Source organism: Cervus elaphus, chromosome 19 (genome assembly GCF_910594005.1).
Source record: "Cervus elaphus chromosome 19, mCerEla1.1, whole genome shotgun sequence".
NCBI classification, from domain to species: Eukaryota; Metazoa; Chordata; class Mammalia; order Artiodactyla; family Cervidae; genus Cervus; species Cervus elaphus.
The window spans coordinates 33,562,924-33,590,303 of NC_057833.1; the positions used below are offsets into that span (position 1 = coordinate 33,562,924).

A 27,380-nucleotide genomic window follows, 5' to 3' on the forward strand; every position below is an offset into this window, starting at 1 on the left:
AGGTGCAAAAGAGGGAAATGTCATTCCCATTGAACCTTTTGGTGATGCTAGTTCTAGAAAACTTTAAAATACCCGGCTAGCCGAATTAAAAAAATTTTTATTTAATAAAAGTCATTTTTACTTTCAGTAGTGGCCACCTTTGTATACTTTTGAGCACAGTAAAGATCTCTCCAGTCTTAATGTCACCACTCATCTCCAGAGAAGGACCCAAGATCTTTTTTCCCATGGTCTTTGATTGTTTCCACATTCCCAGTAGCAGCGTCTCTCATCAGGATTGAGTCTTGAGCAGTCATAACACTTCCATTTAATTCTGTAGCCAAGCAGTGTTTGTTCCATAAACAATTCTTAAGTATTGTCAATGTCCCAGGCCTTGAGCAAGAATGGGGGAATACCTTCATGAGTAAGAAATGGGCCTTGAACTTACCTGAAGAAAGAATCTGTCTAAGAGTGTCAGAAAGAGAATTTCAGTCAGAATGAAAGGACTTAAAGACTAAGAGTGGGGCTGAGGAATTGGTCAGGCTTGAATTTGAGGTCTGTGCTGTGCAGTCTGAACAAGAATCACTGGGAGGATTCTTGATAAAGGTATATGATTCCAGGCCCAGTGCCAAGCATAGATATTTTCATAGATATTCTTTCAGGTGGTTCAGGTCACCTCCTGACCACCCTTTCTAAAGTTACCTCTTATCCCAGCCAGGATCTTTATTTAGTTATGTAATGATTACCAACCTCCACCCCCATCCCCAAGACATACACTGGACTGTAAGCTCCATGAGGACAAGGATGTGTCTTGTTCGTTGCTATATCTCCAGCACCTGAATAGTGCCTGGCACATAGTAGGTGCTTAATAAAAATTACCAATATTGCTAATGGTAGAAAGCATGGAAGTACATGGTGATTCATAGACATTGTATAGCTGTAGATCAGGGCTCATTTATGGGGTGTAGAGATCAAGCTAGAGGCACACTCAATGTTTTTACTAAAAGCTGCTAAAGGGTCTGGATTTTATCTGGCAGATATTAGTAGATATTTGAAAAAGAATCAAAGTTCACCTTGTTTGTAGTCATTGGGAGCAGAAAGTCATCAGCTGATTCTTGGTGTTGTGATTTAAGAAATGCCAAAGCCTCACTTTGAGAAAATTCTCCCAATTTTTCTTCTGAAGACACTGAAGTCCTATGTATTTGGAAGGAGTCACATAGACTTTCTGTTCCAGCCAAACACTGTTCACCTCCAGAAAGAAAGTAGAATGTTTATTATTTAGATAAGCAAATTTCTATGTTGTTTCTTATTGGTTCAAAGAGAATTGTAACTGGACTTGCTTTTAATTTTGTGAGGGAGGAATGGAGTCTACCCAGCTGGTTGTAGAACCACTGGTTCTCCATTATGTTTCTTCTGTGGGCTCCCCTGTCTTCCCTGCTTTGGCCTTCTGGTGAAGTTGCCATTCACAAACTCACTGGTCATCGCGATTGGTTCAGGGATGTGCACCTAACCCAAGCAGGGTAAGTTAGAGTCACCCCTGGGGTAGATACAGATGCCTAAAGGGTTACTTGATGTTTGAAATTAAATGTCACTCATTAAATGAATGGGTTGAATAGGTCATATTTATGTCTTGTCAAGTGGTATTGCCATATAACAGTTCACAAAATAGGAACTTCCCAGTTTTATGATATATAATATCTTCCTAAAAACATGCAGTATTATAGAATAGACTAAACATGAGCTATTTAGTTATTTGTTAGATGATGTTACATAGCAAATAGGGTGGCAGTGGCATCAATATAGTATAGGATATTTATTTGGCAACACCAATGAATAGAATCAAGAAATGACATCTTACCTGTCAAGTTTATTTCAACTGGATTTGTGCTTAGTGTTCCCAAAGGCTGCTAAAATTTTTATGATTATATTAAAAAGATAAAATATTAATTTTGTCTGAAATTGTGACTCAAGGTGCTTTGACAACTTGTATATTTAACCTTTATAAATATTTTTGTGGACTTCACTGTGAACCCTAGCACTTTTAACAACATGTACTTTACAACATATATTCCACAAATATTTTATGCCATGCTTTTCTCTGCTCTTAGCTGCTATAGTACACATCAGGCTCAAAGAAGTTCTTTTTCTCTCCTTGGACTGAATGGTCCATTTTTCCTATGGTGTAGTAAGCATCATTTACACACATATTGTAGACGTATAGACCTCACTGCCTTGCCAAAGGCTCTGTGCCAAGTGATGTATCTATAAAGATGATTAAGATACCATGTCTGCCCTCTAGAAGTTCACAGTCCACTGACCAGGTTTATTGTCTATCTGGAACTTTAAAGTTCAAGGGCTGAACAAAGAGACTGGAAGGAGGCAAGAGATAAAGGTGGAATAGCAAGCACAGAATGGATAGTAAAAATTTCTGTTATCTCCCCTTTCCCAAATTTGGCCTTTTATTCTGGAGGCTGTCTTCTCTTTGAAAATAAGGAAATGACAGGATTAGATTTAAATGTTAGCAAAAGCACTTTGGTGGGAGTGAAGAGCAGGTTAAAAGGGATCTGTTAAGAGTTGAACTGTGTCCTCTTACAAAAAAGATAGTTGATTTTCTAACTCCTAGCCCCTCAGATTGTAATCTTGTTTGGAAATAGTGGGTCACTGCCGATGTAATTAGTTATGATGAAAACATCCTGCAGTCAAGTGGTTCCCTAATCCAGTATGATTGGTGTTCTTATAACAAAGGGAAATTTGGACACAGAAACAGATGTGCACAGAGGGAAGATGATGTGAAGAGGTGCAGGGAGAAGATGGCCATCTCCAAGTCAAGGAGAGAGGCCTGGGACAGATAGTTCCCTCATAGCCCTCAGGAAGAACCAACTCTACTATTACAGTAATTCTGGACATTCGCTCTCCAGAACTGAGGCAATCAATTTCTATTGTTTAAGGGAGCCAGCTTGTGGTAGTTTTTTAATGAAACAAATAACTGAAGATTGAAGGCCAGTTAAGAGGACCAATGAGGGCCTAAACTAAGGTGGGACGGGTTGAAGAGAAAGGATTTGAAAAATATTTAGGAAGGAGAATTGACAGACAGTGGTGACCAATTGGATATGTGGAGTTAACATAGTGATTAAAATGAACCTAGATTTTAGTCCTGGCTCTCTTCCTCCTCACCTGTTTGAATCTGAACAAGGCATTCATCCTCTTTATGCTTGTTTCTTATCTGTAGAGTGAATCATGATAGTTCCTATCTCATTGAGTTGTTGTGACTGTCAAGAGAGTGCAGGTTAAAATTTATTACAGTGATATGGTAAATACTTAATATGATAATCTTGGTAAATATAGTAAATAATAAGTGGGTTTTTTTTTTTTTGTTTTGTTTTTTTTAATATGTGGGTTGTGTAAAGGGGATTGAGAATGACTCAAATTTCTGACTCGGCCATCAGACAAGGCCATGCTATTATTCAAGGAGAAGAAAAAGAGAAAAATGGATTTGGGAGGCAACATAGTAAATTCAGTTTTAATTAAATTTAAAACATACAAGCAAATTATTTGTCATTAAAATTATACTGCCTTACCTTTTATGTTGACTTTCATAGAGTTCAAGTTTATATTTTTAACTTAACAAAAGTTTATGTTGTCAGTTGGAGATAATCTCACAAGGAAAATGAGATGAGCACCATTGAGTTTTTAGGTTGCTAGAGAGAAAGGATTGTAAACTCATATTTCTTTAAAATTCCTTAAAAAACCTGTACTGATTGAAATGGCTATTGTAGTGGTGAACTGAAATATTGACTTGTCAGTTCAACCAATAATTAGCTCTTAATTAACCTTCAGTTGTCACTTATGACCACCCTCTCTCTTGGATAATGATCTTAGATGTGGCGATCTATACCAGAGAAATTGAGTCATCTGATGGAGGTTATCCTTGGCTAAGTTTTAGTTCTAAGTTTGCCAGATAAAATACAGGAGACCCACTTAAATTTGAACCTCAGAAAAACAATGAATACTTTTTAATCTTCAATATGCTTCCCCACAATTTGCACAGGACATATTTATACTAAAAAAAAATATTTGTCATTTATAATGTGTCACTTAAATCCACATTAAGTGATATCCTGCATTTTTATGTGTTAAATCTGGCAACCCTATCTTAATTGTCTTGATGGAATGTACTTCTGTAGAAATATTTTTTAAAAGTGAGCTTTAATCATCCTCACTTGAGACATAGTGTGCTTATAACTTGGTATACACTATTTCTCAAGAGAATTTCTTGAGCTCAGGGATTTGCAATTAATGATTTAATGGTAAAAATATAAGCAACTACAATGGGAATAAACACTGCCAAAGATAACACAATATTTAACAATGTATAGAGGTCAAAAGGATCAACCGCATCTACAGTTTCTCAGAGTGACATTTTTTGTAAGACTTTATTTAACAGATTAATTCCATGAGCAGCTATGTTGTTTTCTGTCTACTAATGAGTAGATTAAAATATAATGACTGCATGCTTGTCTCATGAAGATGACAAACCCTCTATGTTGCATCTTTGTATAATGTGTTTCATATATAACTTATATACCCTAAGAAATAAAACTGTAAGCTACTTTAAAAATTATTAGACTCATAGTGACATTTTAGATAGAAGATGAGATGTGGTTAAATGCCATGTGATTTCAATTTAGGCTTTGATTTTATCCATGAGGCCCCTTTTTGCTTTCTTTCATCTCATCTATTCCAATACCTTTTGAATATGACTAGAAGCCATCATGGGATCATTCTGCCTCTGTCTTGACCATTCATAGCCAAAATACTTGGCACAAATGGGAAAACTGGTAAGTTTTTCTTCTAAATCTAGGCATGTGATTTGGTTTGCTGCAGAAATTGTAGTGGTTAGTTTGTGTTTGTTCACTTAAAATTAATCAGATCTTTTGCTACAAGTCATGCTATTTTGACTTTTTAGAATGATTTATCTTCTTACTTCCTGTAACTTACTATAATGCTTGTGAAGTAATCATGAAGAGATGAAAATTATACTTCTCACTTTCCCAAGTATTTGCTTAAGTATTTTATTTTATTTTTTTTTAATTTTTTTTTATTTTTTATTTTTATTTTTTATTTTATTTTATTTTTTTTTCCAGTGGGTTTTGTCATACATTGATATGAATCAGCCATGGATTTACATGTATTCCCAATCCCGATGCTTAAGTATTTTAAATGAATGCTAGTTATAAAAAATGTCCAAGAGAAATTCAAAACACAAATACTTTGAGATTCACTCCTAAGGAGAACAAAGTAATATCAAGCAGTTCCCAGATTACAAATTGTCTGAGAAATTTATTTATAAAATTCTAATTTATGTTTGAAAAAAAGGCAACACAGGGATTGTGCTCATCATTTTTTTCATTAGCCCATGATCACAAAACTGCTCAGACCTGTCTTGCCACTTCTGGAGGCATTCTGGTAGAAATGATTCTTTTCCTTCAGCAAATAGACACCTATTTTTCCCTTTATTTTTTTGTTCTTTATTTCTAACGGACTATGGAGAGGAATAGAGGGATACATTCATTACAAGACCCATAAGATTCTACCCTGTAAACATTTGTTCCTTCTGGGTTTGGGATAAAAGCAATGCTGCAAAGGAAGTTTACAGAACTACAACATACATAGGGAGCTTTGGAAGCATATGGGAGGAGTACCTAACCGATGCCATCATTGAAGGAAGACTGCTGAGAGGAAGTGACTTCTAAATTGAGAAAGAAAGGATAAGTAGAAGTGGATAGTGAAGAGACTATTCCAGGTGGAGGGAAAAGTACATAGAGAGACCCAAGAGCTGATAGAGATCTGCTAATTAGTTAGAGAATTGAACTTAGTTTAATTTGCCAACTAGAGTTCTAGGCCAGATTAAGAAAATGTCATAAATCATAAAAAAGAGAATTTTATCCTGAAGGCTTTGCTGAAGAATCAATGAAAATTTTAATGTTGTGGAGGACATAGTAAGATTTATACTGTTTCAAAGGTGTAGAGAATGGACCCGAGTATAAAATGAAAAGTCAGGAGAGCTAGTATGATGCTTTTCCGGTAATCCAGGTGAGGTGACGGTGACCTGACCAGAAAATTGGCTACAGGAAAGAGAACACTGAATAGCTCCAAGAAATATTTAAATGGCAGAGTTGACTGAATTTGATTGTTGGGTCATGGAGAATGAAATGAGGGAGGTCAGAGGATGATTTCCAAATGTTTGGATTGGGAAATTAGTTGGATAAGCTGTAATATAATAAAAAGTAGAGGACAGATGTGTACATGGAAGAGTTAATGGCAAGATAAAAATGAGTTAAACTTTAAGCATATTTTGAACACTTGTGGATACTGAATTATTCAGTCAACACATATTAATGAAATACCAGCTACATGCCAGATAGTGTGAATGAAGGTCTTAGAAGTAGAGACAGCAGTTATATATTTTAAAGATTATAATCTAGTATATTTTAAAGATTATAATCTAGTTGAGGAGATATACGGTATCTAAGTAATCAAAATAATAAATATATACAATAAATATGATCCCTGTATGTAGTGGAGGAAAACACATTTATGAATTGATTTGTTTCTACTTAAAAGTATGTTCAGAGACATCAGGTAGATACAATACTGCCTGGCAATAGCTTGTTAATCTCTGATCCAACCTTCTCTTTCCTCAGAGTACCAGCAGCCCCTTTTCTCTTCTCACTTTCAACACAATTCACAAAAGAGAAACAATTCATCTTTCTGTTATGAAAATCTATCAGCCAAATTTGTAGATTTATATCCAACATACTCTTTCTTCCCATTTATGCACAAGGATAAGGTGTCTTTATCCTTCCTGAGGTCAAGTTATCTCCTTGTACACAGAAGCCAGTCTTCTCTTTTTTACTCAAGGGTATTATGTAATAATCCCATCTTAAAAGTAAAACATCATCTCTAACTTCGTGTGTTCCTCTATCCCTACCTTATTTCTCTGCCCCCCTTTATAGCAAAACTCTCCACAAGAGTTGTTGATTTTTTAATATCAGCTTCATTGAAATATAGTTGTCATGTAAAACTGTAAGATATTTAAAGCATGCATTGTGGTGATTTGATATGCATATACATAGTAAAAGAATTTTCAGCCATCTAATTAATTAACATGTCCATCTCCTAACATATTTATCTTTTATCTGGGAAAGGAAGTGAGAGCATTTAAGTTCTGCTTTCTTAGCAAATTTAAATGGTATGTAATATTTAAAGAGGAATTAATTTATGACAAAATAGGCAAGATTATTCAAGAGGGCAAGCATTGTCTCTTCAATAAATGGTGCTGAGAAAACTGGGCAGCCACATGCAAAGAAGTGGTTTATTTTTTTGACAACTAATTAATTTTTATTAATCTTACTCAGTGAATGCATAGAGTATTAAATAATTTTTGTAGTGAGTTTCTGAGGAAACTTCAGGGGACATACTTCATTTCTTTCTGGCCTTTACTGCTGACTTGGTGCCCTTGCCTGCTGAGGATGACTTCTTATCCACAGCCTCGATGACTCCAGTGGCCACTATTTGTCTCATGTCCCACACATCACAATGGCCTAGAGGTGGGTACTCAGAGAACATCTCCACACATATGCCCTTGCTGGGGACTATCTGTGTATCTGCACAATGGCCTGACTTCAGGGTCTTGGGGTTGTCCTCCAGTTTCTTGCTTGAGCATCAGTCAATCTTTTCCCTCAGCTCAGCAAGCTTGCAGAAGATGTGGGCTGATTGGGAAATAGTTGGTGTGGATCTTCCAACTATTGTGTCAAGACAGTCAGTTGTGTCATAAAGCTACCAGCCTCCATCTGGTAGGGGAGGGGTCATTCCAGCCATATTTCCATGATGAATGTCCTTCACAGATAAATTCTTCACATTAAAGTCCACCTGTCATCCAGAAGGGCCTCAGGCAGGGTCTCCTGGTGCATCTACACAGCCTTGACGTCTGAGCTGAGGTTGGTGGGGCAAAGGTGACCTCCATCCCAAGTTTCAGGAAGCTAGTCTCCAGAAAGTCCACAGACACAGGGCCAATATTTCCAATCATGTGCATGTCTTACAGAGGCAGCCTCAGGGGCTCGTTGACCAGTTGAGTAAGGTGGGAGAATGGAGTCCAGAGCTTCCAGGAGTGTCATCCCTGTGGCATTTTCCTCCTTCCTCTTGACCTTCCAGCTCTTGAACATGGGCATGTGGATGCTGGACTATGCTAGCCGTGAGGTGTGAGATGGGTACAAAGGCCATGGCAGCCGAATTATAGCTGATCTTCTTGATGTAGGCTCTCACATCCTTGGTGATCTTGCGGAAGTATGCAGCACTGTGGGTGGGCTTGGTTGAATCCGCCTTGTTGACAGCCATGATGAGTGGCTTAACACCCAGTGTGTAGGCCATGTTCTTTGCAGATCTGCCTATTCTTCAAGAGGGCTACTTCAGATGTGCCCATGTTGCTGGCCACAATGACCACAGCACAGTCACCTGGGATAGCCAGTGATCATGTTCTTGATAAAGTGCCTGGGGCATCAATGATGGTGATGTAGTATTTGGTTGTCTCAGACTTCCATAGTGAGATTTCATGGTGAAGCCACACTCTCTTTCTGTCTTCATTTTGTCCAGCACCCAGGCATACTTGAAAAGGCCTTTGCCCATCTCCGCTGCTGCCTTCTCAGACTTCTCATGGTTCTCTTATCAATACCCCCACACTTGCAGGTTAGATGTGCAGTGGTGGTAGACTAGTCAGAGTCCGCGTTGTTGATGATGATAATATTGATATGGGTGTTCTTTTTTTACCCATAATGGTGGGTTCCTTAGAATCGCTGATCCAGATATTACCAAGAGCTGCAAGGCTGTAAAGCAGGAGCTGTGTATTGTTGATGTTTCTGTTTCCTACCTCCCATTCTGTTTATAAGCCATTCAAAGGAGTATTTTTCTCTATCACTCCATTGTAGTCTCCTTTCCCGAGGTCACCAACACCTTCCATCTTACCAAACCAATGTTTAGTTCTGACTTTATTTTACTTTCTCTCTCAGCTTTTGGAGAAGGCAATGGCAACCCACTCCAGTACTCTTGCCTGGAGAATCCCAGGGACGGAGGAGCCCTGTAGGCTGCCAGAGTCGGACAGAGTCCGACAGAGTCGCACAGAGTCGGACACGACTGAAGTGACTTAGCAGCAGCAGCAGCAGCTCTCAGCTTTTATTAGCATCTCTCTCCTCCTTGAAACTCTTAGATTTCCAGATACCACAGTTTCCTAAATTTCCATCTATTATCCTCAATCTCCTTTGCCAACTCTTTCTTTTGGCTTTCTCTTATGTAGTTCTAAATATGAATTTCCTCTTGGTAATTTCACCTATTCATGTGACTTTATATACCACATATATCCTGATGATTTCTAAATTTATAGCTCCAACTTTTTTGAACTGCAGTCATATATTCAACTGCTTATTTAATCCCTTGAGACATGGCAACACAATTCTTAATCCTACATGTCCTACTCTTGCTACACCTACACCACCAAGCTTATTCTTCTACACCCTCTTCATTCTTATTAAATGGCTTCTCTTTTCAACCAGATGTAGGGTTAAAACACCTAGATTGTGTGCATTACCATTCTCTTTCATTTATGCTCCCCATATTCAGAAGGTTCTGTTGACTCAATCTTTAGAATATATGCCAAGTGTTATTATTAAATTTTTACTAAATTTACTACACAGCATTAACCACCATTGTAGACTAAGTCTGTGTAGCCCACTGTTTTCCCCATGCTCCCATTTCTGGACCCTCTCATAATTATTTCTCCACACAATAATTAGGGTAATCCAATAGTTTGTCATTATATTTGGAGCAAAATTAAGACTACTTGCCATGACCTATAAGGCCATTCATGACCAGCCCTACCTACCTCTTCAATTTGAACCTTTCTCCCCCTTGCCCTTTATAATCCAGTGTAGAGAAGTGAAATGATTTATATCTTAGAAGCTGAATTAATAATATTTGTTAATGGATTAGATATAAGTGATGAGGAAAGCAGTATATTAAGGACAACTCAAAGGTTTCGGTTTGAGCAACCAGGTGGGTGGCAGTTTGCAAAACTGACCATCAAATGAATGGAGTGATGATGTGAAAGAGCATCTTTCTTCTGAAAGAAACAAGGAGAAGCAGACTTTTTATTGGTTTGCATTTTTCATGGAAGAGGGTGAAATAAGTTTATTTAGGAGCAAAATACAGTAGCTTTGATTCCTTCTGAGTGGGATCTATAGGTAGTTGATTAATTGAAAAATCTGTTTAAGAACAGATTCCTTAAAAATAGTACTAACATAACAGAAATCTTTTATTTTGGCTAAGAACATATAAGAGTATTTTCATTCACCAGTTTTTTTATGTAGGTTCAAGGTATGTTCTTTGATATGGGTCCAATAATTAAATTTCTTCTTTTACATAAACCACATGCATAATATATTGTATAATATTTCTAGTTTTGATTTATGTAAAAGCTGGAGCTAAAGCTTAAATTCACATCTGAAGTCACGAGGCAAAAAATTTCCAGATTTTTATAATTTTCTGCAGTCTTTTCCATTTTTGTTCCCCAAAAACAATTTAATAGAAATTACTTGTTAGTTACTTGTTCTTATTTTAAAGCATCTGATGTATTTTTAGACCACATCATTTTGTTTTCTCACTTACATTTCATCAGATATATAGTAACACTAATTAAAATTACAAACTCACAATAGCAAGTACCAGTGAAATGAAAAAGTTTGGAAACAAGTTTAACCAATTCTTGGTAAGCCTAAATCCAACTGAAAATGCAGTTGCATTTGGATTTTCTAGAGAGCAATTTACTAGTTGTGACTATTAAGTATGCCTTAGGTTTCAATTACTGTATATGGAGGTTACTTAAAGAGAATTTCTACTGTGTGTATACACTAGATTTCACATACATAAAAATATATTTTATGTACATATAGTGTAAATATTGAAGGCCCTACCTTTCAGGAAAAAATTCTCACAACAGTTTCCCACCCCCTCACAGTAGTATGGGGTGGAGATGTACAAGATTGGAGAACATGATAGCAGTTATCAATCTGAGCAGGATTTTGCTAACTGCAAAGTGGTGTCTTTAAAGAGAAAATAGAAATAAAGCAACTAAAATGGCTTTTGTTGAACTTCAAAGTCAACATTTTAGTGCCCCCAAAATGTGCACTTGGACATAATGACTATGTTTGGCAAGAAGGAGGATTTTCTGGGATTGAGAGCACCAGATGGTAAAAACAGCCCTGTCAAGCTTGAGAGCAGGGCTGTGTTCCTGTTTGGGAGGTCCTGGTGTATGTATCAACAGAACATCCTTAAATGTCAGTGTTCACCAACACAAATGAAGTAGATAATGACTGTTAGTCAATGACTTGTGTTAGATAAATTAAAGCCTTGACTATTGTCTTTCAAGTCAACAAACATTTATTGATTGCCTGCAATGAGCATGGCACTGTGCTTTCGGCTAGGGATTCACAAATGAAAAACATGATATATCACAAGTTCATACTCTAGTCACAAGTAGGCATTTCAGAACTAATAATGATATAAATCAAATTAGACAGTGCTAGAATGGCCTTATGAATTTTTATTAATTTCCCTTTTCAGTGAATTTTGGTTCAGTGAACTGGTTCCATGCTTTATGAGGTAAGTCAACTTACATAACCACTCTTAACTTGTATAGATTTCTCACCTAGTCATTTTCTGGGCAATAGTGCATTTTATTAAAAATGATATTTTCACTGGGTAGCTCCATTTAAGAGATGCCAATTAATTATCTATCATTTATAGCTGAAAAATTTTTCTTTGGCATCAGCCTTCTGTGTCATTCTCCCAGTGTTTGTTGATATTGGAGATTCCAGTAGTCTATCCTTGAAGCCTTTCCACTGAAATGAGTATGAATTTTGATTAAACTGGATGCTTTAGTGTACCCTGAATGTTAAAAAAAGAGTCTGACTTTATTTAGTAGGCATTTATTGCTTTTTAGCCTGTTAGTTCAAATTCTACCCATCTCTAAGATATCAGCATACTTCCGAATAGTGTCCTTCTGGTTAGGTCAAGGCCAGACACTGTCATAGGACCATGTGCCTTTTCTTCAGAGTTTTGATCTGTTATAATTTTATATTATTGGTGCAATTTTTCAGCTATTTATCTGTCACTCCATTCAGGTGCTAACCCAGTTGGCTCTAAACTTATCAGAGCAGGAACCACAGAAGTTTTACTCTTCAGCACTGTCTTAGCTTTTAGCCTGGTGGTTGGCGCTAAATAGAGGAATGGACTTTGACCTGAAGTCTTTATTTCCTTCTTGTGTTAACTTTTGTGGGAGGGAGCCTGGGGGAGATGATGCAGATGAATTTGAGTTCTGTAAATTTGCTAATCACTTCTTCCTTCTAGTTTCCTAAACTTATTTTACTGAAGTTTCAAGAATGCCCCACCATTCTATTGGGGAACAAGCCTGTGACCATGTTACCCAGATTGTAATTGTATAAATTTTAATCAAGTTCCCCATTAAGAAGTTGTCTTTCCAGGCTGAAGAGGCCAGTGTTTCAGTGTGCCTCAAATAGCAGCACCCTAACATGTTGGTTGCTATTTCTTCTGTTGTGTGCCTTCTCTAGCTTCATTATTAAAATTTTTGATATGTAATAGCATAATCTCACTTAGCATTCAAAAAGTTTAAGTACTGAAGCTTTCTAGGATGCTAATTTCAGTTGGGTTTCTTTTCTTCTTTCACTTCTCCTTTCCTCTCTCTCCCTCTTCCTTCCTTCCCATACCCACCCCACCTTACTGCTGCCCCTCATCCCCTCCCATCTCATCCCCCTCCTCTTTCTCCTTATTCTCCTTTTTCCCCCACACAACTTTTCATATAACTGGAAATTTGTACCTTTTAATCCCCTTTACCTATTTTGCCCCCTCCCTACTCCTCAACCTTCTGGCATCTACAAATTGTTCTTCATTGTATATATAACTTTGCCTTTGTTTGGTTTGCTTGCTTTGTGTTTTTAGATTCAACATGTATTTAGCATTTTTCTTTATACATTGATGTTTTCTTCACTTTTCAACCCCATAGATGATTCATTTAGTATCTTTGGGAAACTAGCAATGACTCCTAGACATGTACTTCCTCTGCCTGAAGCTAATGGTTCAGAGCTGTTCATTTTATGCCCATGTCATTTATCATAAAATATATTATCGTATACTTTCTAAGTTGAAGTCTACTTATTACTTTTCTATCCACTTGTACAAATTGGTAAGATTTTCCTGATGGCTCAGACAGTAAAGAGTCTGCCTGAAGTGTGGGAGACCTGGGTTCGATCCCTGGGTTGGGAAGATCTCCTGGAGAAGGAAATGGCAACCCATACCAGTATTCTTGTCTGGAAAGTCCCATGGATGGAGGGAGCCTGGCAGGCTATAGTCCATGGGATCACAAAGAGTCGGACATGACTGAGTGACTTTAGTCACTTCACTCATACCTATACTTTACCTTTTTTCTTAGCTACAAATTGGGAGCTTTCACACTGAATAAATTTGGTCTTTTTGAATATTGATAAATGTGTTAAATATGATTGACATTAATCTTGATTCCCAAAGAACTTCACTCTGGAGGAACTACGTATTTATCCCTATTCTGAGTAAAAGTCATTCCTGGCCTACATCTACCCCTGATAAAACATGCACTGCCCATAGGGACTTCTGACTTCCTGTTATTCAAAGGCAGGCCAGTTTGTGGCTGTCGTGCACTAGTATGGCCGTGCTGATGGCTTATGGACAGTGTCCTTTCTGATTGAGGATTCTCTTCTGATTGCTTGAAGCCCAAGCATTGCCTATTGTTAATATTTTGAATATTTAAGGTTTAATATTTTGAATATTTAAGGTGATCACAAAATCATTAAGTGACATCAGGATCACATATTACCTCTGGGCTTCATATCCTCCTCTAGGATAAACCATAATGGATAACTGAGTCACTTTGCTGTCTAGCAGAGATTGGCACAACACTGTAAATTAACTAAACTTCAATTTTAAAAAATGAACAAGAAAAAATAACTCATTTAAAACTGTTGTTTCACTTCTCTTTACTGGGTAGAGGACTAGCATAGCCATAAAATAGGCTGAAACAAAACTACTGATGTAAAATAGAGGATTTGGATTATTTGCAAACTATAATCATGAAGTCATGGTGCTTTTATAGGTCTGGATTTAAGGTCATGAATCTGAGTCTTCTGGAAACTGAAAGTTCTTTGGATTTTTCAAATGGGAGGATGTTTCTTGTCTCAGGGAAAAGGAGTGAATCCACTAACTTAATGTCATTCCTTTTATTTCCTTATAAAATAACAGACTTATGACATGTTTTTGTCAGCATGGTCAAAATATATCAGAGCTGTGAGAAAAATCTTAATTTGTTTTTTTTTTTTTTTAAAGAGGCTGGGTTATAGCTGTAAGTCACTGTTAGAGACATGATGGTTCTCTTTTTCAGTATTTTAGTGGAGTCATGTAGACACAGTGGTAAGAGGGGAACATGTCCTTAGTCTATCACAGAAGCCATGGTTTGTATGAAGATCCAGTTATTTATTTTTGAATTTTGTAAATCATTAGCAGAGGGAATCCATTTTGAATTGACTTCAGTAGGTTGAGATTTAGCAATTATTTTTCAGTAATTTTGCTTAATTCTGTAAATTGTTTGTGAAAGTGTTAGTCACTCAGTCATGTCTGACTCTTTGTGACCCCATGGACTGTAGGCCACCAGGCTCCTCTGTCCATGGAATTCTCCGGGCAAGAATACTGGAGTGGGTTGCCATTTTCTTCTCCAGGGGATCTTGCCAAGTCAGGGATCAAACATGGCTTTCCTACACTGCAAGCAGACTCTTTATCCACTGAGCTACCAAGGAAGTCACAAAGTGTTTTTAACTGATTGCTATTTTATACATAGTAGTGTATATATGCCAATCCCAATCTCCCAATCCATCCCCAATAAAACATTTAAAAAAAAACTTATTGCTCAATTTTCCCATGGTCTAGACACTGTTTCCAAAAAGAACCTGAAAATAATTAAGGTTTCACTAGGTACAATGTTGTATTACTTTATGGAGTTAAGATTTTCTCTATTATTGGCCCCCTAAAAATGTTCAAGATCAGGCTTGATGATCAGTTGGTGATTTGTTGTAAGCAAATCCTTGCTCATCAAAATGTAGTCCATGGATCAGCAGCATTGTCATCATCTGGAAGTTTGTTAGAAAGGCTCCCTAAAGCCCCAGGTGGACTTTCCAGGTGGCACTAGTGGTAAAGAACTTGCCTGCCAATTCAGGAGACATAGGAGACACCTGTTTGATCCTTGAGTGGGGAAAATCCCTTTAGGAGGAAATGGCAACCCATTCCAGTATTCTTGCCTGGAGAATCCCAGGGACAGAGGATTCTGGCCAGCCACAGTCAATGGGGTCACAAAGAGTCAGACATGACTGAAGTGACTTGGCATGCACGAATGCAAAAGCCCCGGACCTACTCAATCAGAATCCACAGTTTGTCAAGATACCAAGTGATCCATACATACATTAAAGTTTGAGAAGCTTGTTGTGAAGTGTATCTAATTAGGATGAAGTTGGGGAAGGGCCCTGGTAAATATAAATTATCTTTCAAGTTTGTGTGGTTAAGTTTCTATGATACACTAAGAAGGAACCACTTTCAAATGGATGTTATTTGGATCTTTCAACATATGACTAGATGGAAGATGGTCGATGGTAAGTTCTAGATGACTGGATGGTGAATGGGATGGCAATTTAACTTTCTTTCACTTTTGCTGTTTTTCTGTGTGTACAGGTACTCTAGTTCTTGGCATTACCAATTTTGATTCTGATCTTCAAAAATACGACTGTGGATTTGAAAACCCTATGAGAAAAATCTTGAACTGGACTTGCCATTTTTATGATTTATCATTGTTAATTATCTCTTATGTTCACATTTTCCTGATTTTTAATTTAAAGCTGGCAATAGTGTGTAATATAATTTAAAAGAATGAATTTTGTCTCAGATTTCTTGGCTCTACTGACAACAATATAACCACACTTGTCTAAAATTAGTCCCCAGGCCTTGCTTTCTACAGTGAAAGTTATACAAATATTTATTTAGCTATTAGCAGCTGCCGCTGGTGTTGGTGGTTTCCTTTTGCCTTTGGATCTGAAAGCAGCTTGAAAATAGAATAATACTTAAATAATTGAATTTTGCCTAAATTTTCTCAAATTCATTTTACAGTTCTTCATAAAGCAAGCAAATATGGACTAGTACACACAGAGACACAGTCTTTGTATGAATACTTTGGAAAATCTTTAACAAATGAATTGAAAACATATTCAATACTTTCCTCTTACAACTGTTTCTGAAACCCTTTTCCATTTAATTTCTTCAAATCTGTTAAATTGTCTGGGGTGGTTTGACCATAGCTGCAGGCATTTTGTTACAACTGGGGGCTGGGGGTGGGAAGGTGCCACTGGCATCTGGTGGTTAGAGTCCAGACATCTTTCCTGAACATTCTACAGTGTTCAGAACATTCTCCCAATAAAGAGTTAGCCACTCCCAATTGTCAATGGTGCCAAAGTTGAGAAGACCTGTGTTAAACTGAATTGGTTAATGTTTAAACTTGCAGTTAACTCCTGTGCATGGGAATATGCTATTTAGAGACAAAACGATTTATTGACTGCAAATATAAAGTCTAAATACAGTATCATTATTTTTACAAAAGCAATTGAAATGTCAAAATTCAGACTATAAGGCAAGATGAGTCCAATAGAGGATGTATGATGTTGCAAATATCAGAAATAAGTTTGACGAGTATCTTCCCTCCCTTTTCCCCTTCAACCTCAGCAGTTGAATAGGTTTCCTGTTAAAGGAAGCTAAGCAAAATACTGTCATGAAAATATTGGATATTTCAATTAATAAATTCCAAATAAAAGTGGAATTAAGCTAAAAATTATAAAGAGTCCTTGAATGGCTTGTTGATTAGAAACTAATGTAACTCCTTGTCTAGGATAAAACACCAAACAGGCAGCAGCTGCTGGTAATTTGGTGCAAGTAATTGTAGAGCCAATAAGTTGAAGAAGTGCTTATTAAAAGAAACTGCTTTCCTATCTGCTTGTAAGTTCAATTGAGTAATGCACTCTACATGTGGTCTGACACTGGGTAAATTATACACCTGATTTAAAAACACTCCATCCATAAGAGCTCCTATTTTGCTCATCCATAAAATTTTTACTTTCTTCATTACTACTTGCAGCAGTGTATGGCATAATATCTATCAAATTAGGCTTTGAGGACATCTCAGGCTGGCACCCTGCTGACTTGAAACATGTGCTTAATATTACTGCAGTGCTTTTAACCCCATGAGTGCCCTGGGTTAGCCCATATAGGCACACAGAATCTGTTATTTCCTCTCTTTGCTGCGACATCCTCCACCTACAGAGAATGAGAAGCATCAAAGATAAAGGAGTGTGGGGGGGGGGTGGAATTGGGGTGTAGTCACTGGATAGGAGAAATAAATAGTCAAAGTTTATAGGAATAAGATGGACAAAAATGAAAACTGTGTGGTCGACTGTTTCACAATTTTCAATCTGTGAGCTAGATGTAAACATTTGAAATCAAGGCATTCTATTTATTTGACTTCATAAACCTTGAAAAACGAGGGGAAAAAACCCACACAATAGGACTTTATGGTGAACTCACATTTAAATTTAACTTTGAAAGGTATTTTATGTGTCTGAATGATTTAATTTTAATAAGTATTTATTGCCTTCTCTACTAAGTGCTTGGAGAAGGGCATGGCAACCCACTCCAGTCTTCTTGCCTGGAGAATCCCATGGACAGGGGAGCCTGGCGAGCTACAGTCCATAGGACTGCACAGAGTTGGACATGACTGAAGTGACTTGGCACACTACTAAGTGCTAAGCAATGTGCTTGATGGTAAAGATACAGTGATGAGCCTATGTGGCCCTTGACACCTTACAGCTCAGATTTTGCAACAGGATCAATATTTCAACAAATAACTATAATGTAATGGTAAAATAAAAATAACCTCAAGACTCTTGTTCAACATTCATTCATTCATTTGTTCATTCAGGGGAAATGATGCCTTTAATAATTATTCTACTTGCTGGGTCCCATCGGCAGCTCTTGCTCTGTTGTTGAGCTAGATACACCTGTGACTATCAGACTGATGCTGCTAAATATTTGAGTCATGTGATTATTTCACCCTATCCTTATTCCATGCTGACCTAGTAGTCTTCTGATTATAATTTAACTTCCCACCTGGAACGTTCTTGTGGGGAAAAGGAGCGTATGAGAGAACTCCAGTTGTCATTCTTTTTTTTTTTTGGTAATAATACTACTTTTTCTAAATAAATGAACTGGTATATTGATCAGAATTTCACTCCTTATGTAATGCTCTGGGTTGATGACCCTTTGATATACTACTTTTCATTATAAGTGAATACTTCATCATTTATCTTGTGAGATTGGTTAATGTGACTTTATCGTCAAAGAAATTGGACCCACTTTCTGAGTGCTGACAAGTCAGGTTTGTGGCCAATCAGATTCCAGAAATTAGTGTAGAGTAGAAGTTACTCGAGGATGTGAGAATGTTTAAAAAATAATGTGTGTGGAGAGAGAGAGAAGGAATAAGAGTCATACCAAGGCTAGCTGTCAAGATGTGTCAACTAGCAAAGGAAAATGGAGGACCTGGCTAACAGGAACCCAGAGAGGAAAGGGTCTAGAAAGGAGCAGGGAGGCGGAGATTAGTGAATCTGAGAAGCAGGCCACTGAATAAGGCAGTTCAGTCCTTCAAGAGAGCAGTGTCAGTGGAGAAGTGGGAGGGAGTAGGGAATCAGATTTCATGAAGTTATGGAATAAATACCTGGCAGAGAAGTGGATGTGGCAAGTGTGGGCTTCCTTTCAAGAAATTTGACAAGAGAATGACAGCTTGAAGTGTTCTCTTCTGAAAGAAAACACCCCAGTGTTTGTGGACAAAATGCAAAGAGCTGGTAGAGAGGAAGGGAATAAATGACAGAGTACATTTCCAGGTAGGCATTCGTGCATATCTTTGTTATTTGCTCATTCATTCCTTCCTTCATGTAGAGAGGACAGAGCAGTGTTTAGGCACACAGATGTTGTAACCAAATAGCCTGGGTTTGAGGACCAGTTCCACTGTTACAGCCTTGGGCAAATTAACCTCTATCTGCACCTGCCTCAGAGGGTTATTATAAGGAGTAAATGAATTAATATTTTTAAAGCATGTTGAACTATACCTGGTATATGGTAAGCATTTAATCATATTTGATAAGTAAAGAAAGGAGTTAGCCTGGAAAAGGAATAAAATATCTGATCCTCTAATAATCAACAACAATTTTTTTCTCTATTTCTTGAACTTCTCATAAAATGTATTTGAGATCTGAAATTACCCAGAGCTTGTAGTGAATAAATTGCTATATACATCAGCACCAGCACAAAATGTTCTGACAATCTTATTCCTAGGTACAACCAGGTAAAATTGCAGAATTCCATAAAGGAGTTAAAGGAATTTCCTGAAGAAATTGCAAACTCATTTTGTCACATTTTTGTGGAATTTGGTGGATCTAACTCCAGGCTACTTTCAGAATACTTCTGGCTTCATATCTTTCTTTGAATTTAACTGCCCTTTCTACTCTTTCTTTCTTACTCTAGGTATCATTCAGAGCTCAGAGAAGTAAATCTGTAAAATTAAAAAAAAAGTTTATTTCTTGTGCTTCTCAATTGACATTGGCTCAGAGCATATAGGGTTAATTTAATAAATGCATCAGATGGCTCTTCCCCTGGGCGTCTCAGTCGATGGGAATGTAATTGCTTATTAATTTGTTGAGAACATTCTGCTATTAATGAGGAAAGATGAGTGAATAATTCACTAAACTCTCTCCCTCCTTTCCTTCTCTTTCTCTTGGACATATTCTTTCATTTCAGAGAATCATAAGCATTGTTCGTTTTGACTAGCAGCCCACTATTTTTTTAACTCAATATAGGAAAATGAATACATGAATAAATTATTAAATGCTTTGGTGGTGCTAGTGGTAAAGAACCTGCCTGCCAATGTAAGAGGCATAAGAGACTTGGGTTCAATACTTGGGTCAGGAAGATCCCCTGGAGGAGGAAATGGCAACCCACTCCAGTGTTCTTGCCTGGAGAATTCCATGGACAGAGGAGTTTGGCAGGCTACAGTCCACAGGGTCTCAAAGAGTTGGACATGACTGAAGTGACAGATCTCTCACTTCACTTTTCACAAAACCAAGTGATAGCTTATTCAGAATGGCAAACCTGTCTCTCTTTTCCCTAACCTGTTGCTAATCTTGGCTTACTTCATCTCTGCTGTGCAAGGAGAGAAAAATGCAAGTGTATATTTAATTTTTAAGTTGCATATTGGAAAATAATCCTGATAGCCACCTTGAGAATAGACTAACAGCAGATGACTGTTCTCATCCTCACGTCTCTCTGGGGACTGTCTCCAAGGCTGTGGTCAAGGATTCTAAGTGGGCCCATTCCAAGGTTTAACTCAATGGTTATCTGAGAACTTGGGTCTGGGAGCAGGTCTGAGATACTCTCTTGATTGGAAATGGGAGCTGAAGGAGCTGTCCGCTGGACAGAAGGCATACCATTTAAAATTGTAAATTTCAGATGGCTGCAAAGAATGTGCAGATTCCAAAGTTGAAGGCATCACCCCTGTGCTCACCAGAATGTGAATCTCAGGCCCTTTGTATTCTAGCTTTGTGATCTGGTAAAAATTGTTTAACTTCCTTGGGAATACTCCTTAGACTTTATAAACTTTAGTAAACTGCAGATGTTGATCTTTCTCCTGTGTCCCCACACAGAAACAGTGTGAATTGGATAAAAGAACTTTGTGTACCACATGCAACAACTCTTAGTATTATGATTAGGATTAATCTTAATATCAGTGTCATTGTAGGTATGTGCATGCTAAATTTCTTCAGTTGTGTCCAACTCTTTACAACCCTATGGACTGTAGCCAACCAGGCTCCTCTGCCCATGGGGTTCTCCAGGCAAGAACATTTGAGGGGGTTGCCATTCTCTCCTCCAGGGGATCTTCCTGATCCAGAGATAGTTAAATTAGAACAGAAGTTGAATTAGAAAGAAGCTGAATTTAAGAGCAGAATTAGCCTTACTTATTTGACTGAGTAGACTTCAAAAACAGTTACCATCTCTCCTTTTAAACAGACTGAATAGGACAGAGATATGGACCAGGAACAGAAGGCAATGGCACCCCACTCCAGTACTCTTGCCTGGAATATCCCGTGGATGGAGGAGCCTGATAGGCTGCAGTCCATGGGGTCGCCAAGAGTAGGACACGACTGAGTGACTTCCCTTTCCCTTTTCCCTTTCATGCACTGGAGAAGGAAATGGCAACCCACTCCAGTATTCTTGCCTGGAGAATCCCGGGGACGGGGGAGCCTGGTGGGCTGCCGTCTACCCGGTCGTACAGAGTCGGACACAACTGAAGCGACTTAGTAGCAGCAGCAGCATGGATCAGGAAAAATATAGGATTTAGAGGCACCAGAGTCCATGACAGTACCTGCTGCACATAGACACTTAAGACATACAGCTTGCATGAATGTGCTGGAGAGAGATTTAAATTATTTTAAATTTCTCCTTTATACTTTTTTGGGTTTCTTTCCAAGTTTGATGCAAGCAGGACTTACTAATTTTAAAATTATTAACACCACTATTTAAAAGAAAATACGATAACAAAACCTAAACATGCAAAATGAGAGTACCACAGAGAATAGGAGCAGTGATATTTAGAGGAGGAGACTTGGGGAATGACCAAAAGAGCTCACGTTTTGTGAGCTCAGACTTTGTGCTAGGCATGTGAGAAGTGCTCTGTATGTTTTATTGTATTTAATCCTTTTAACAAGTCTATATGGTAGATGCCAGTATTAATCTCACTTTGCAGATTAGGAAATGGGCACAAGAGATTTCCAAACTCTTATGTCTGGTTGGTGGCCAGGTCAGGATTCACACCCAGTGCATGTGGCTCTAAAATCTGTGCTCTTAACACTGTGTTAACTTGTGAGATGATGTGGACAACTTCCCATCTTGGAAATAACTGACAAGAGCTGCTGTTCTAAGTTCAAACAAGTACAAAAACAGGTCAAAACAGTCTGCCATACTTAGCTCACTCATTAATCAGTGCTGCTGCTAAGTCACTTCAGTCGTGTCCGACTCTGTGCGACCCCATAGACGGCAGCCCATCAGGCTCCCCTGTCCCTGGGATTCTCCAGGCAAGAACACTGGAGTGGGTATTTATCAGTGCACTATGTCTTAAACCACAATCTTTCTTCCATTCCTCTAAGCTGTATACCTAATGTCAGGTTACTCTTGTAACTTGCTAAATTATCCAGCATTCTGATGCTTCTAGCTTTTCCTCAGAGGTGTTCCTCTCTTTTCTCTCACTGGGACTCCAAAAGGGCTAGTCTTTGCCTATCTTTGTGCTTACGTCCTTCTTGCCAACTCAGGGTTGCACCAAAACCTTGTTAATTGAGGAGTATTCCTTTAAGAAAGTGAGTACATAATTATACATTCAAAATAAAATAAACTATTAATTTTAAAATAAAAACAATAGATTACATTTTTTTTTTTCCAAAGAAGCTGACAATACTTCGGCACCAGATGATGAGATGGTTAGATAGTGTTACTAACTCAATGGACATGAATTTAACAAACTCTGGGAGATAATGAAGGACAGGGAAGCCTGGCGTACTGCAGTTCATGGGGTCTCAAAGAGTCAGACATGACTTAGTGACTGAACACACACACACACACACACACTTGCATGACTAAGGTCACTCTCAAGAGTTTGCAAATGGCCCATGCAAGTAAGAATACCTGAACTCCCAGAGTCATTATCTTTGCCCCAGCTTCTCCTCAGATCAACTGAGCATTGTTGTAACACAACCCCTGTCAGCTCTTCTAGTCCTAAAGGGAAGAAACAGTGATAAAAGACTTTTCTTTTGGTCTCACACACAAAATCAGAAATTAATAATTAAGAAGTAAACAAAACAAACAGAGACTTATCACAGTAAAACTTGAAAAGATGGTTTTGATATCAGATGAATTGGAAAGCAAGGGCAAGGCCAGGTAGTAGGTGTAACGCTATAGGCGCCCCACCCCTCCACATTGTGTACCCTAGCAGAGGGTCTTCCAAAGAGTTAGACTGAAATGCCTAGAGAATGAGGTTGGAATCCTGTGTGTTAATAAAGTCAGAGCAATTCTAAGCAGAGAAGAGTATCTCTAGGCTTTTCTCCATTTTTCCTTAATTCCTCTTGAGCAGAGAGGACAGCTCTTGATCTTTTCACTATCCTTGAGTTCCAAGTTCACTATCCTTGAGGTCCTACCTAAATTGTCCTCCTACTGGCTTCTCAGGAGGTTGGACTTGCCCATAGTGTGAGGTAAAGTAGTTGAGATCTCAGTGGTATAAAGGGAAATCAAGATTTCATTCCATATTCTATCTTTAAAAAACCAAACAGATCATTCAGCAACTTTGGAAATTGAAATATCTGGTTCTGGGTAGGGCTATAGGTTGAAGGCTCAAAAAAATCAGACAAAATAAGTTTAGGCTTCTGCTCAGAGCAACAAGTTAATACAGTGATTATTATTTCTTTCAGTGAGGTATAGTTGGCTTATAATATTATATTGGTTTCAAGTATACAGCATAGTGATTCAGTATTTTTATAGATTATACTCTACACAAAGCTATGATAAAATGTTGGCTATATATATATATTATATCCTTATATCTTATTTATTTTATACCTAGTAGTTGGTACCTCTTAGTCTGCTTTCTATATCTTGCCCCCTGACATCTCTCCACACTGATAACCACTAGTTTATTTTCTGTATCTGTGCATCTGTTTCTGTTTTGCTATATATTAAAAATGTTTTGTGTTTTAGATTCAATATGTGCAAGAAAACATATAGCACTTGTCTTTATCTAACTTATTTCACTAAGCATAATACCCTCCATGTCCGTCTTTGTTGCTGCAAATGGCAAAATTTCATACTTCTTTGTGGCTCAGTAATATTCCATCATATATGTATATGTGTTTGTGTGTGTATCTTGTTGTTGTTCAGTCACTAAGTCATGTCTGACTCTTTGCAACCTCACAAACTATAGCATGCCAGGCTCCTCTGTCCTCCACTATCTCCCAGAGTTTGCTCAGATTCATGTCCATTGAGTCAGTGATGTTATCTGATCACCTCATCTTTTGCTGCCTCCTTCTCCTTTTGCCTTCAATCTTTCCCAGCATCAGGGTCTTTTCCTCTGGGTTGGCTCTGTGCATCAGGTGGCCAAAGTATTGGAGCTTCAGCGTCAGTCCTTCCAGTGAGTGTTCAAGGTTCCATTAGGATTGACTGGTTTGGTCTCCTTGCAGTCCAAGGGAGTTTCAAGAGTCTTCTCCAGCACCAGTTTCAAAGTATCAATTCTTCATATGTGTGTATGTGTTTGTGTGTATATGTGTGTGTCACATATACATATACATATGTACATACATACATACACATATATATGAACTCAGTAGTAGAGAATCTGTCTACCAATGCAGGAGACATGGGTTCGATTCTTGGGTTGAGGAGATCCCCTGGGGAAGAAAAAGGCATCCCACTCAGGTATTCTTGCCTGGGAAATCCCACGGACAGAGAAGCCTGGTGGACTATAGTCCATAGGATTGCAAAAGAGTCAGAAGGGACTGAATGATTAAAAAACAACAACACATATACATATACACATCACACCTTCTTTATTCATTTATTTGTTGATAGATACTTAGGTGGTGTCAATATTTTGGCTATCGTAAATAATGCTGTTATGAACATTGGGATGCATGTATCTTTTTGAATTAAGTGTTTTCATTTTTTTTGGATATCCTCAGGAGAGAAATTTCCAAATAATATGACAGGTATATTTTTAGTTTTTGAGAAAGCTCCATACTGATTTCCATAGTGTCCGAACCAATTTATGTTTTCACCAACAGTGACCAGTAAGACCCCTATATACAAACCTTCCAGTTGAGAACTTTCAAAGATGCAAACATGTGTTTGTGTGTCCAGTCGTGCAGGTTAGTTTCCATGTCTGGCATACATTGTCACATGCATGTCTCCTCTACGCATGGTTGTGGTTTTGTGTACTTTACTGTATAGAATACAGTAGGACAGTATCTTTATTTCAGTCCCAGGATGTCCAGAAGCAAGTGTAAAAGCAACAGTCAGTGATGTAGCTGGTAATGCTAAGAAGTGCCAAGCGATAGTAATGGAAACAAAAGTGAAAATAATTGAGTGGTGTGAGGCAAAAAGATGGTAGACTTTGCTCCTTCTTAGTCCATGAATCATTCAACCATTGGTGTGATTCTAAAGAACAAGGACAAATCATAGAACATGTGAAGTCTGCTGTGCCCGTGATATTGACAATAATGTTGAAGAAGCAGGGAAAAGTATGGAGGAGATGAAAAAACCTCTCAGTGTGTGGATGCAGGATCAGCATTAGTATCAAACTCCATTCAGCTTAATGCTGATTCAAGAGAAAGCTAAAAGCTTCTATGACGACCTGAAGAAACACAGAGAAGACTCATAGGGCCCATCTTTTAATGCCACCATGGCCTGTTTCATCAGTTCCAATCCCAGAGTCTACCTTCACAATGCCAGAACAAATGGCAAGGCAGTGAGGGTAGATATGATAGCAGTCCATAAATTTCCTGAAATGCTTCAAAAATTATTGATGAATGCACATACTTATTCGAGCAGGTTTTTAATATGGACAAGACAGGACTGTACTGGAAGAGGATACCAGACCAAAGTAATATCAGCAAGGAGGAAAAGTTGATGCCAGACCAAAACTCAGCAAAGTGAAAGTGAAGTCGTTGTGTCCGACTCTTTGTGACCCCATGGACGGTAGCCTACGAGGTCCCTCCATCCGTGGAATTTTCCAGGCAAGAGTATTGGAGTGGCTTGCCACTTCCTTCTCCAGGGGATCTTCCCAACCCAGGGATTGAACCTGGGTCTCCAGCATTGCAAGCAGACAATTTTACCGTCTGAGCCACCAGGGAAGCTCAAAGGATAGGCTAACTCTGATGTTTGGTGGCGATGCTTCTGGCAGTATGAAGCTGAAGTCTCTCTTAGTGTATCAGGTAACCAAAGATTTATTAAGAAAATAGCCATGGGCTCTCTTCCCGTTGTGTGGAAGAGTAACCCCAAAGCCTGGCTGACAGAGGCCACTGTCCAGGACTAGTTTTTCCACTACTTTATCCTGGAGGAAGAGAAATATTACTTGAAGGAGGACATCTGATTCAACATTCTTTTGCTGCTTGACAATGCTCAAGGCCACTTCCCATTCACAGACAACTTTCATCCTAACATCAAAGTAGTGCATCTGCCACCAAATCCTATGTTGCTCATCCAACCTATGGACCAAGAAGTTATATTGACTTTCAAGGAATACCATTTACATCACACTTTTCATCAAGTAGTAAATGTGAGTGACAAATCAGGAACAATGTTGCAACATTTTTGGAAGGACTATAACATCTACAAGACCATAAAAAGCATTGACTTTGCTTGGTGTGAGGTTATGGCTGTCACCATGAATGGAATTTGGAAGAACCTTTGCCTGCAGTGTGTTCACAATTTTCATGGATTTGGGAAGGTGGATGAAGAGTCCAAAGCAGTCTTCAACAACTTAGTGATTTTCAGTGAGAAGTTGGAACTAGATCTGCAAGAGGATGACTTCATTGCACTCCTTGCTATGCAACATGAGGTGCTGACTAATGAAGACCTGATAGAATTGGAGGCCCAAAGAAAGGACAGAGAGATAGAAGTAACTGAAGAGCTGAACAGACTCACGACACAGGAAATGGCGAGGGGATTGTCTTTATTTGAGGAGGCACTGTTAGTTTTTGAGGCACAGGACCCAAAAGTCGAATGGTACATGAAAGATGCAGCAGCTAGCTGTTCAGAATGCAGTCCAGTGCTACTGTGTCATCTATGATGAGAAAAAAAAAAAAAAAAGAGCTACTACCCAGACATCAGTGGATCATTTTTTCTTTAAGAAAAATTCTTTTGGCCACACAGCACAATATTCAGAATCTTAGTTCCCTGACCAGGGGTTGAACCTGTGTCCCCCTGCAATGGAAGCATGGAGTCTTAACCACTGGACCACCAGGGAAGTCCCTGAATCATTTTTTCAAAAGGGTAGATAGAATTAAATCCAGCAAAGAGCCAGAACCTATGTCATCAACACCAGGTGTGAGTGAAATTGCAGCTTGCCCTCTGTT

General features: G+C 38.2%; 1 pseudogene; it reads right to left on the bottom strand.

Moving 5' to 3' along the window:
- Positions 1-7,458: 7,458 nt before the first annotated feature.
- On the bottom strand, positions 7,459-26,458 carry LOC122675209 (annotated as a pseudogene).
- Between the last annotated feature and the right edge of the window lie 922 nt (positions 26,459-27,380).